This window comes from Rattus rattus, chromosome 1 (assembly GCF_011064425.1).
Source record: "Rattus rattus isolate New Zealand chromosome 1, Rrattus_CSIRO_v1, whole genome shotgun sequence".
Taxonomy (NCBI): Eukaryota; Metazoa; Chordata; class Mammalia; order Rodentia; family Muridae; genus Rattus; species Rattus rattus.
In genome coordinates, this window is record NC_046154.1 from 13,247,286 (window position 1) to 13,256,453 (window position 9,168).

General features: G+C 41.0%; 1 non-coding gene across 1 annotated transcript; it reads right to left on the reverse strand.

The window, feature by feature from the left end:
• Positions 1-5,087: 5,087 nt before the first annotated feature.
• Positions 5,088-5,194, reverse strand: LOC116890371. The gene has a single exon (XR_004386586.1). It is a non-coding gene; the product is annotated as a U6 spliceosomal RNA (small nuclear RNA).
• Positions 5,195-9,168: the final 3,974 nt, after the last annotated feature.

Here is a 9,168-nt window from a genome sequence, read left to right on the forward strand (position 1 = left end):
TGATCCAATATGGTTTTGAAACTAGATCTTGCTTTTCTGGTGTGTTTGGATATTCCGTGTTTGCTTTGGTGGGAGAATTGGGCTCCGATGATGTCATGTAGTCTTGGTTTCTGTTGCTTGGGTTCCTGCTCTTGCCTCTCGCCATCAGATTATCTCTAGTGTTACTTTGTTCTGCTATATTTGACAGTGGCTAGACTGTCCTATAAGCCTGTGTGTCAGGAGTGCTGTAGACCTGTTTTCCTGTTTTCTTTCAGCCAGTTATGGGGACAGAGTGTTCTGCTTTCGGACGTGCAGTTTTTCCTATCTACAGGTCTTCAGCCGTTCCTGTGGGCCTGTGTCTTGAGTTCACCAGGCAGGTCACTTGCAGTAGAAAAGTTGGTCTTACCTGTGGTCCCGAGGCTCAAGTTTGCTCCTGGGGTGTTGCTTAGGAGCTCTCCATGGCGGCAGCAACCAGGAAGATCTAAGCCGCCCTTTCCGGGAGCTTCCGTGCACCAGGGTTCCAGATGGCGTTTGGTGTTTTCCTCTGGCGTCAGAGATGTGTGCAGAGTGCAGTCTCTTCTGGTTTCCCAGGCTTGTCTGCCTCCTGAAGGTTTAGTTCTCCCTCCCATGGGATTTGGGTGCAGAGAACTGTTTATCCGGTCTGTCCCTTTAGGTTCTAGCGGTGTCTCAGATGCAGTGGATCTGCTGCTCCTGGGCCCTCCTCTACGGGGACCCAGAGGCCGTATACAGTTTCCTCTTGGGCCAGGGATGTGAGCAGGGGTGTGCAGTGTTTGTGGTCTCTTCTGCTCTGCAGCCTCAGGAGTGCCCACCTGACCAGGCGGTGAGGTCTCTCCCCATGGGGTTTGGGAGCAGAGAGCTGCTGCGGGCAGGAATCTGCCGGTTTGGGACTCCCCCCACCCCCCGCTAAATACCGGAAGTGCCCGGTCCTAGAGGAATTTTGCCTCTGTGTGTCCTGAGTTCACCAGGCAGGTCGCTTGCAGCAGAAAAGTTGGTCTTACCTGTGGTCCCGAGGCTCAAGTTTGCTCGTTGGTTGCTGCCTACGAGCTCTCCGCGGCGGCAGCAACCAGGAAGATCTGCGCTGCCCTTTCTGGGAGCTTCCGTGCACCAGGGTTCCAGATGGCGTTTGGTGTTTTCCTCTGGCGTCAGAGTTGTGTGCAGAGTGCAGTCTCTTCTGGTTGCCCAGGCGTGTCTGCCTCTCTGAAGGTTTAGTTCTCCCTCCCATGGGATTTGGGTGCAGAGAACTGTTTATCTGGTCTGTCCCTTCAGGTTCTGGCGGTGTCTCAGACGCAGTGTATCTGCTGCTCCTGGTTCCTTCTCTATGGGGACCCAATGTGGGCATTCTTACATGTCATGGTTCTATTCTATGTAAGTGAATGTCTTTCTTTGTCATGTGTATCTTTTCAATTGAAGTTATTCACATTAAGACACAATATCAGCTCTTCCTCTTCTCCTAGTACCTGTAACTGAATTCATTACCCCATTTCCCTTAAAAGCACAAGTCCCTGTCTATTGGATGTAATTAGTTAAGATCTTTTCTTCACCTATTGGTATCCAGAAGGTGGTGTCTTTTGACTTACAGAAGGTTTTCACATTCACAAGGTTCCATTTATTAATTCTTGACCTTAGTGCCAGAGCCATTGGTGTTCTGTTTTGGAAGGTGTCTCCTCCTGTTCCAGTAGGTTGAACTGTTCCCCATTTCTGTTTTCTTAGATTTTTGTCTTGATTTGTAAAGAGGTCTTTGATCCATTTGGATCATAGTATTGAGTATTTTGCATGGTGATAGATATTTTCATTCTTCTTCATGAAGACATCCAGTTACACCAACTGCATTTGTATAAGATCCTTTCCCCTTTCCATTGTAAGGTTTTAGCTTCTTTTTCAACAAATCAAGTATTCATCGATACATGGGCTTATATTTGTATCTACAGTTGTATTCAATTGAACCACTTGTCTGTTTGTATACCAATAAAAGCAAGTTTTTATTACTATTTCAGCAGTATTGCTTAAAGTCATTAATAATGATAACACTAGAAGTTCTTTTTTGGTTCATGATCATTTTATCTCTCCTGTGTTTTATTTATTTATTTTCATTTTCTATATGAGGTGGAGGTTTTATTCTTTTAAGATATGTGAAGAGTTGTGTGGAATTTTGATGGAAATTGTACTGAGCATGTAGATTGCTTTTTGGCAAGATGGATGTTTTTAATATAATAATCCTCCAGGTACATGATCAAGGGAAGTGTTTCCCTCTTCTGATATCTTCCCAGGTTTTTTTGTTCTTTTTGCAAATGTTGAAGTTCTTTTTTTTTTTTTTTCTTCTGGAGCTGAGAACCAAACCTTGACTTGCTAGGCAAGCACTCTACCACTGAGCTAAATCCCCAACAACAAATGTTGAAGTTCTTGTCAGACAAGTTTTCACTTGCTTGGTGAGAGATTAATGAAGGCGTTTCATTTTGTTTGTGGCTATTGTGAAGGGTTCTGTTTCCATAATTTCTTTCTCACCCTGTTTGTTGAATTTGTAGAGGAGAGTTATTGATTTCTTCAAGTCAATTGTGTATCCAGCCACTTAGCTAAAATGTTTATCGACTGTACTTTTCTGGTAGAAATTTTAAGCTCATTTATATATACTCTCATGTCATTTGTAAATCATGGTATTTTGACTTCTTCCTTTCCAACTTTTATCACCTTGATCTCCTTTAGTTGCCTTATTGCTTGAGCTAGAATTTCTAGTACTATTTGAAGAGATATGGGGAGAGAGGGCAGCCTTGCTTTGTCCATGATTTTTGTATAAATATTTTAAGTTTCTCTCCATTTAATTTGATATTGGATATTGGCTTGCAGTATGTTGCCAATATTTTCTTTAGGTATGCCCCCTGTATCCCTTTTCTCGCCAAGAGTTATCATAAGGGGGTTTAGAGTTTGCCAAATATGTTTTTAGCATCTGGTGAGATTTGTTTTTCTTTTAAAAGTCTTTTTATTGAAAATATTTTTCTTTTCCTTTTTGTTTTTTAATTAGATTTATTTTATGCATTTACATTTCAAATATTATCAACTTTTCCGTTTTCCCTTTAAAAACCGCCCATATCCCATACCCCATGCCCCTTCTTTAATGAGTGAGTTCTGCCACCCAACCACCCACCCCTTCCTACCTCCCTGCCCTGAGATTCATCTACATTGGGGGGTTCAACTTTGGCCCGACCAAGGGCTTCTCCGTTTGGTTCCCAACAAGGACATCCTCTGGCACATATGCAGCTGGAGCCATGCTTGTGTCCATGGTAGACTTTGGATAGTGGTTTTAGTCCTTGGGAAAACTGGTTGGTTGGTATTGTTTTTCTTATGAGCTTGCAAACCCCTTCAGCTCCTTAAGTCCTTTCTGTAACTCCTCCAGTGGGGACCCTGTTTTCAATCCTAAGGTTGGCTACTAGCATATGCCTCTGTATTTGTCATGTTCTGGCAGAAACTCTCAGGAGACAGCTGAATCAGGGTCCTGATGATATAATGGCTACTGTAGCTTGGTTCTTTGGACCATTTGCTTAGAAACTTGTTTTCCAGGCTTTCATTGTGAGATACTGTGTTTTTGTCACTGAGGGAGGTGTGTTTCCTGTACGCAGCAAAATGCTGGGTCCTCTTTATGTATCTAGTCTGTTAGTCTCTTTCTTCTTATTGGGGAATTGAGTCCCCAATTAATGATGTTAAGAGATATTAAGGAATAATGATTGTTTTTTCCTGTTATTTTTGTTGTTAGTCATACAATTATATTTGTGTGTCTCTTTTCATTTGGGTTGGGAGCAAGAAGATTACTTTCAATGCTTTCAGCTCTTTATGTTTTATATTTTTGGTTGTGAGCCTAGGCTTTAATGACTGATCCATCTAAGAACAGCAATGCCAACCAACCTGAGCTTCCAGGGACTAAACAACTACCGGAAGACTATACATGGACTGACCCAGGCCTCCAACTGCATATGTGGCAGAGAATAGCCTTGTTGAGTCACCAGTGGGAGGGGAAGCCCTTGGTCCTGCCAAGGTTGGACCCCCATTGCAAGGCAATGTGACGGGGGAGGTAAGAGTGATACATGGGGGAACACCCATATTAGGGAGGCTGAGAGGATAGGGTCTTATTGACAGGCAACGGGGAAAGAGAATAACATTTGAAATGTAAGTGAAAAAATATATCTGATAAAACATTTAAAAAAGCAACGACAACAAAAAAAGATTACTTCCTTGCTTTTTTGACAGTATCCTTTTCCTCCTTGTGTTGGAGACTTCATTTTTTTCCTTTGTCTAGGACTAGATTTGTGGAAAGCTAATGTGTAAAATTGGTTTTCGTCATAGAATATCTTGGCTTCTCCATCTATGTTAATTGAGAGCTTTGCTGCATATAGTAGCCTGGGCTGGCATTTTTTTCCCTTCATGACTTGACTTTTTGCTATCTGCTCACTGTCTTCTGGCTTTCATAGTCTCTTGTCAATATCTGGTGTAATTCTGATAGGTCTGCCCTTATATGTTAATGAACTGTTTTCCCTTACTGTTTTTAATATTTTTCTTTGTTTTGTGCATTTAGTATTTTGACAATTGTATGATAGGAGGAATTTCTTTTCTCATCCAATCTATTCAGAGTTCTGTATGCTTATTGTATGTTTGTGGGCATCTCTTTCTTTATGTTAGGAAGTTTACTTCTATAATTTTGTTGAAGGTAGTTACTGATTCTTTAATTGGGACGCTTCGCTCTCTTCTATACCTATTATCCTTATGTTTGATCTTCTTGTGTTCTGGATTTTCCAAATATTTTCTGATAGGAGCTTTTTGCATTTTACAATTTCTGTGACAGTTGTGCTAATGTTTTCTATGGTATCTTCTGCCTCTAAGATTATTTCTTCCCTTTCCTATATTCTGTTGCTGATGCTTGTGTCTATGACTCCTGATCTGTTTCCTAGGATTTCTATCTCCAGGGTTGTCTCCCTTTGTGATTAATTTATTGTTTCTATTTCCAATTTTAGATCCTGTATGTTTTTGTTCCATTCCTTTACATGTTTGGCTGTTTTCCTGCAATTCTGTAAGGGATTTCTGTGTTTTCTCTTTAAGGCCTTCCAAATATTTACTGCTTCATGAATTTGCATGTTATCCTTGTGCAGAGGTCATGTTAATTTTCTTTGTATACTTCCAATTTTAGGATATGTGCTACTGGAGCGAGCACTAATTTAACTTTTTATTAGGAGCTTGACTGGTTTCATGGCCAGATTCTGAAACTCAGGGGTTATAGTTTTTTAACGTTCACTCCTGTAAGAGATCTCTTTCCCGTAAATAAATGGCTATATCAACCATGTATGGCCTCAATTTTCTCCCCAGACCTTCAGATCCTATACGTTTTATTCATTTCACTGTGTTTTTTTTTTTTTTTTTAATTTTTGGTAAAGTACCAACTCCTTGAAATTGGATGTCTACTTCTTTTTTTATTTAATGTATATTTTTATTTACATTTAAAATGTTACTCCCTTTCCCAGTTTCCCTTCCATAGTCCCTTTATCCCATTCCCCTCCTTTCTGTTATGGGTGTTCCCCCTTCCCAACAACCCCACCTTCCTTCCTCTACACCTGGATATTCCTGTATAGTGTGTTTGGGGTAGGTGGTCCAGCCTTAGCAGGATCAAGGTCTTTTCCTCTCATTGGTGCCCAACAATGCCATTCTTTGCTACTTATGCAGCTGGAGCCATGGATCTGTCCATGTGTAGACTTTGGATAATGGTTCAGTCCCTGGGAGCTCTGGATGCTTAGTGTTGTTGTTCTTATGGGGCTGCAAGCTCCTTCAACTCCTTCAATTCTTTCTCTAATTCCTCCAATTGGGACCCTCTTCTCAGTACAGTGGTTTGCTGCTAGCATTTGCCTTTGTATTTCTCACGTTCTGGCTGAACCTCTCAGGAGACAGCTATATCAGTCTGCTGTCAGCATGCACTTCTTGGCTTCATCAATAATGTTTAGGGTTTTTTTTTTGGCATTATATATATGGGCTGGATCCCCAGGTGGGACAGTCTGTGAATGATCATGCCTTCTTGTCTCCGTACTGTCTCTTATTAATATTGTCTCCCTTTTATGTAGAACTTAAGCAATCATATTTTGTGTTTCCTTCTTCTTTAGCTTCATGTGGTTTATGGATTGTATGTTTGGTAATTGGAGCTTTTCCATTTCCTGAATTCTCGTGGTGATGCTTACTACCATACCTTTTGTTCTCTTTCCTAGGTTTTCCATTTCTAGCATTGCTGCAGTTACATTTCTTTATTGCTTCCATTTCACTTTCAGGCCTTGGGCAGTTTCTTCATAGGCTTCTCCTGTTTGTGTTTTTCCTTACATCTTTATATTTATTTGGGTCATCTTTCAATGTGGTTATCTGTTTGAATGTATTTTCCTGTGCTGAATGACAGGAGCCCAGTATAGCTATCCCCTGAGAAGCTCTGCCAGAACCGGAAAAATACTGCTGCAGATATACACAGCCAAATATTGGACCAAGCATTGTGATCCCAATGGTGAAGTTAGGACAAGGACCTAGAGCTGTTGGAGTTTGCAAGCTCAAAGGCATAACAATAGTATCAGCCAAACAGACCCCCCCCAAATCTTTCAGGGCTTAAACCATCAATCAAAAACTACAAAGGGAGTACCCTTGGTTCCAGCTGGATGTGTAGCAGGATTGCCTTATGTGGTATCATGCAAAGGAGCCCTTGGTCCTTAGGGAAGTTTGATGATCCAGGATAGAAGAACAATAGGCCATTGAATTAAGATTGAGTGGATGGGGAGGTGGAGCACCCACACGGGAGGGGCAAGGAGAAATGTAGGGGGTTTATGGAGGTAAAAACTTGGAAGGGATAACATTTGAAATGTAAATAAACAAAATTACCAATAGAAAACTAAATACATCTGAGGAAAGGCTTATTTTTGTCTTGACTAATCTCAGATGCATTATTAATGATTCATTATGTTTAATGTATTCCCTTATGCAGAATCAGTAAACTGTGGAAGTAATTTTTTTGTGTGCCAGCCTTATGTAGGAAAGAATAAAAGTCACCACAATGGAAAACATGAAGCTCTGCCCTCTCACATGTATCCGTGGGCTCAGAACCCTGCAATTTAAGGATAGACACCCTGGTCTGTGCTTCTGTTTCTGAGCTCTCTCTCTCTCATGCTTAGCTGGAATCCATTTTAACTTGCCATAATCATCACAATCGTTTTTGAATGTGAGGATTCTCCTGAGAATCCTAGAACTCATTATAATCATGAAAAGTATTGATTTCTTAGCTATTTTCTCTAAAGAGACTTGGGTAATTCTGGAGTCTCCTTTCCCCAGCATATGCAGATGTGGACGGGTGTACATAATGAATTATTGACATCAATTTAGAAACTATCTGTGAACAAATTGCTAAAGAATGCAGTGTATACTGTAGTTCTACTTCTATCTTCCTTCTCATTTTTCCTTTTTTTGGCAAAATCTAGACAGGTTTTCCAAAGAATTTTCTCTTTTTCACCTCACCTTCAAGCAATAAGTAATATTGTGCCTTAACCTAACATCATTTTAATTCTTCATTTTCTTTGACTGAGGCATCCAGCTCCTCTAACTTTTCTTCAAGTCTGATAATTTGTCTCCCAGTGTTTCTCTATGCATTATTATTATTATTATTATTCCTACTGCATTTTCCTTTCAGGGTCTTATGTTTGTTGTTTCTAACCTCCTATTGAACTTAACTTTCATATCCTATGTTGCTGTCCTCATTTCTTTCAGCCATCTGCTATTATTTTCTGACTCGCAAGTCATTTTGTTCGTGTCCTCTTTGAGTTCATTTCCCGGGTTTACAAGCTTTGACTCTGGGTGTTCAATTCATTATCTTGGATATCATGTAAATCACCTTCATTAGGAAGCTCATATAAGGTTTCTGGTTTCACCCAAGGGCATTTTAATTGCATCTTAGTTTTTTGGGGGTATTTGTTCTGAACATCAGAATTCAGAGGTATTGCTATCTTTTGTGTATCTTTAGCCCAGTGCACTAGATTCACAAAGTGAGAAGTTAGGCAAACGACCTTGGATGTAAATGGGTCAGAACCCAAGTGCAGTGTCCTACTACATCCACCTCTGGTCTAGACTGGCAGCAAGCTTGTTGTGAAGCTGTGCAGGCTAGGTCCTGCGCTCCTGACAGTTGCAGTTGTGTGGAAGGCAGCCTGCAACACGGTTGGGGGAGTGGTTCCTGATTGGGATCGGGGGGCACACCTGCCAGATCAGATGAGATTAAGAAAATACAAAATAAAAAAGAATGGAAAAATTAAGTAAACAACAACCAAAAATCAAACAGATTTAAAAATATCTATGAAGAATTTGGACGGAAATGATTAAGATGTTCAAGTAGGTGGGCTTAGAAGAATTGCAAGAGGAAGCTGCTTTATTGAAGTGGCCCAGAAGGAGTTACCTGAGAAACCCCTAGTGGGGGAAGTTCACCACTTCAGCAGATTCTTGAGAATCCAGCCATTCTAGTGTTCAAGAAGTCCTGGTGGAGAGAGTCCGAGTCCTGGAGGTTACCTGAAACTTTTTGGCCCAGTTGGTCGGCAGGCTTCCTGGGACATTCATCACGTCCTGTCACCAGGTCAGAGGTGCTGCTGCGACCAGGAAACAGGCAGCAGCGAGCAGCTGTGTGGAGCAGGGGGTGCATTTTCTGCCTCCACTCTTATATTTCTGTTGTGGATATCTTAGCGTTGTCAGGAAGTATGAGATACTGTGAATTGGCGTTTAAGGTGATGCGTTAACTAATTTTGTGGCCGCCAGAATATTTTTATGAAATAACACCATAGATCCTTGACTGCATCTGTAGTTTGTACAGCAGGGTTTTCATTCAAAAAGCCTTAGTAAAGTTCTTCAGGTTTAAATTCCTATGCATCCTTTTTTTTTTTTTTTTTTTTTTTTTCTCTACATCTTTATTAACTTGGATATTTCTTATTTACATTTCAATTGTTATTCCCTGTCCCGGTTTCCAGGCCAACATCCCCCTAACCCATCCCACTCCCCTTATATATGTGTGTTCCCCTCCCCATCCTCCCCCCATTACCACTCTACCATAAAAATCCTGTTCACTGGGGATTCAATCTGGCACGACCAAGTACTTCTTCCACTGGCACTTTGAATCGGGACAAAAGCACA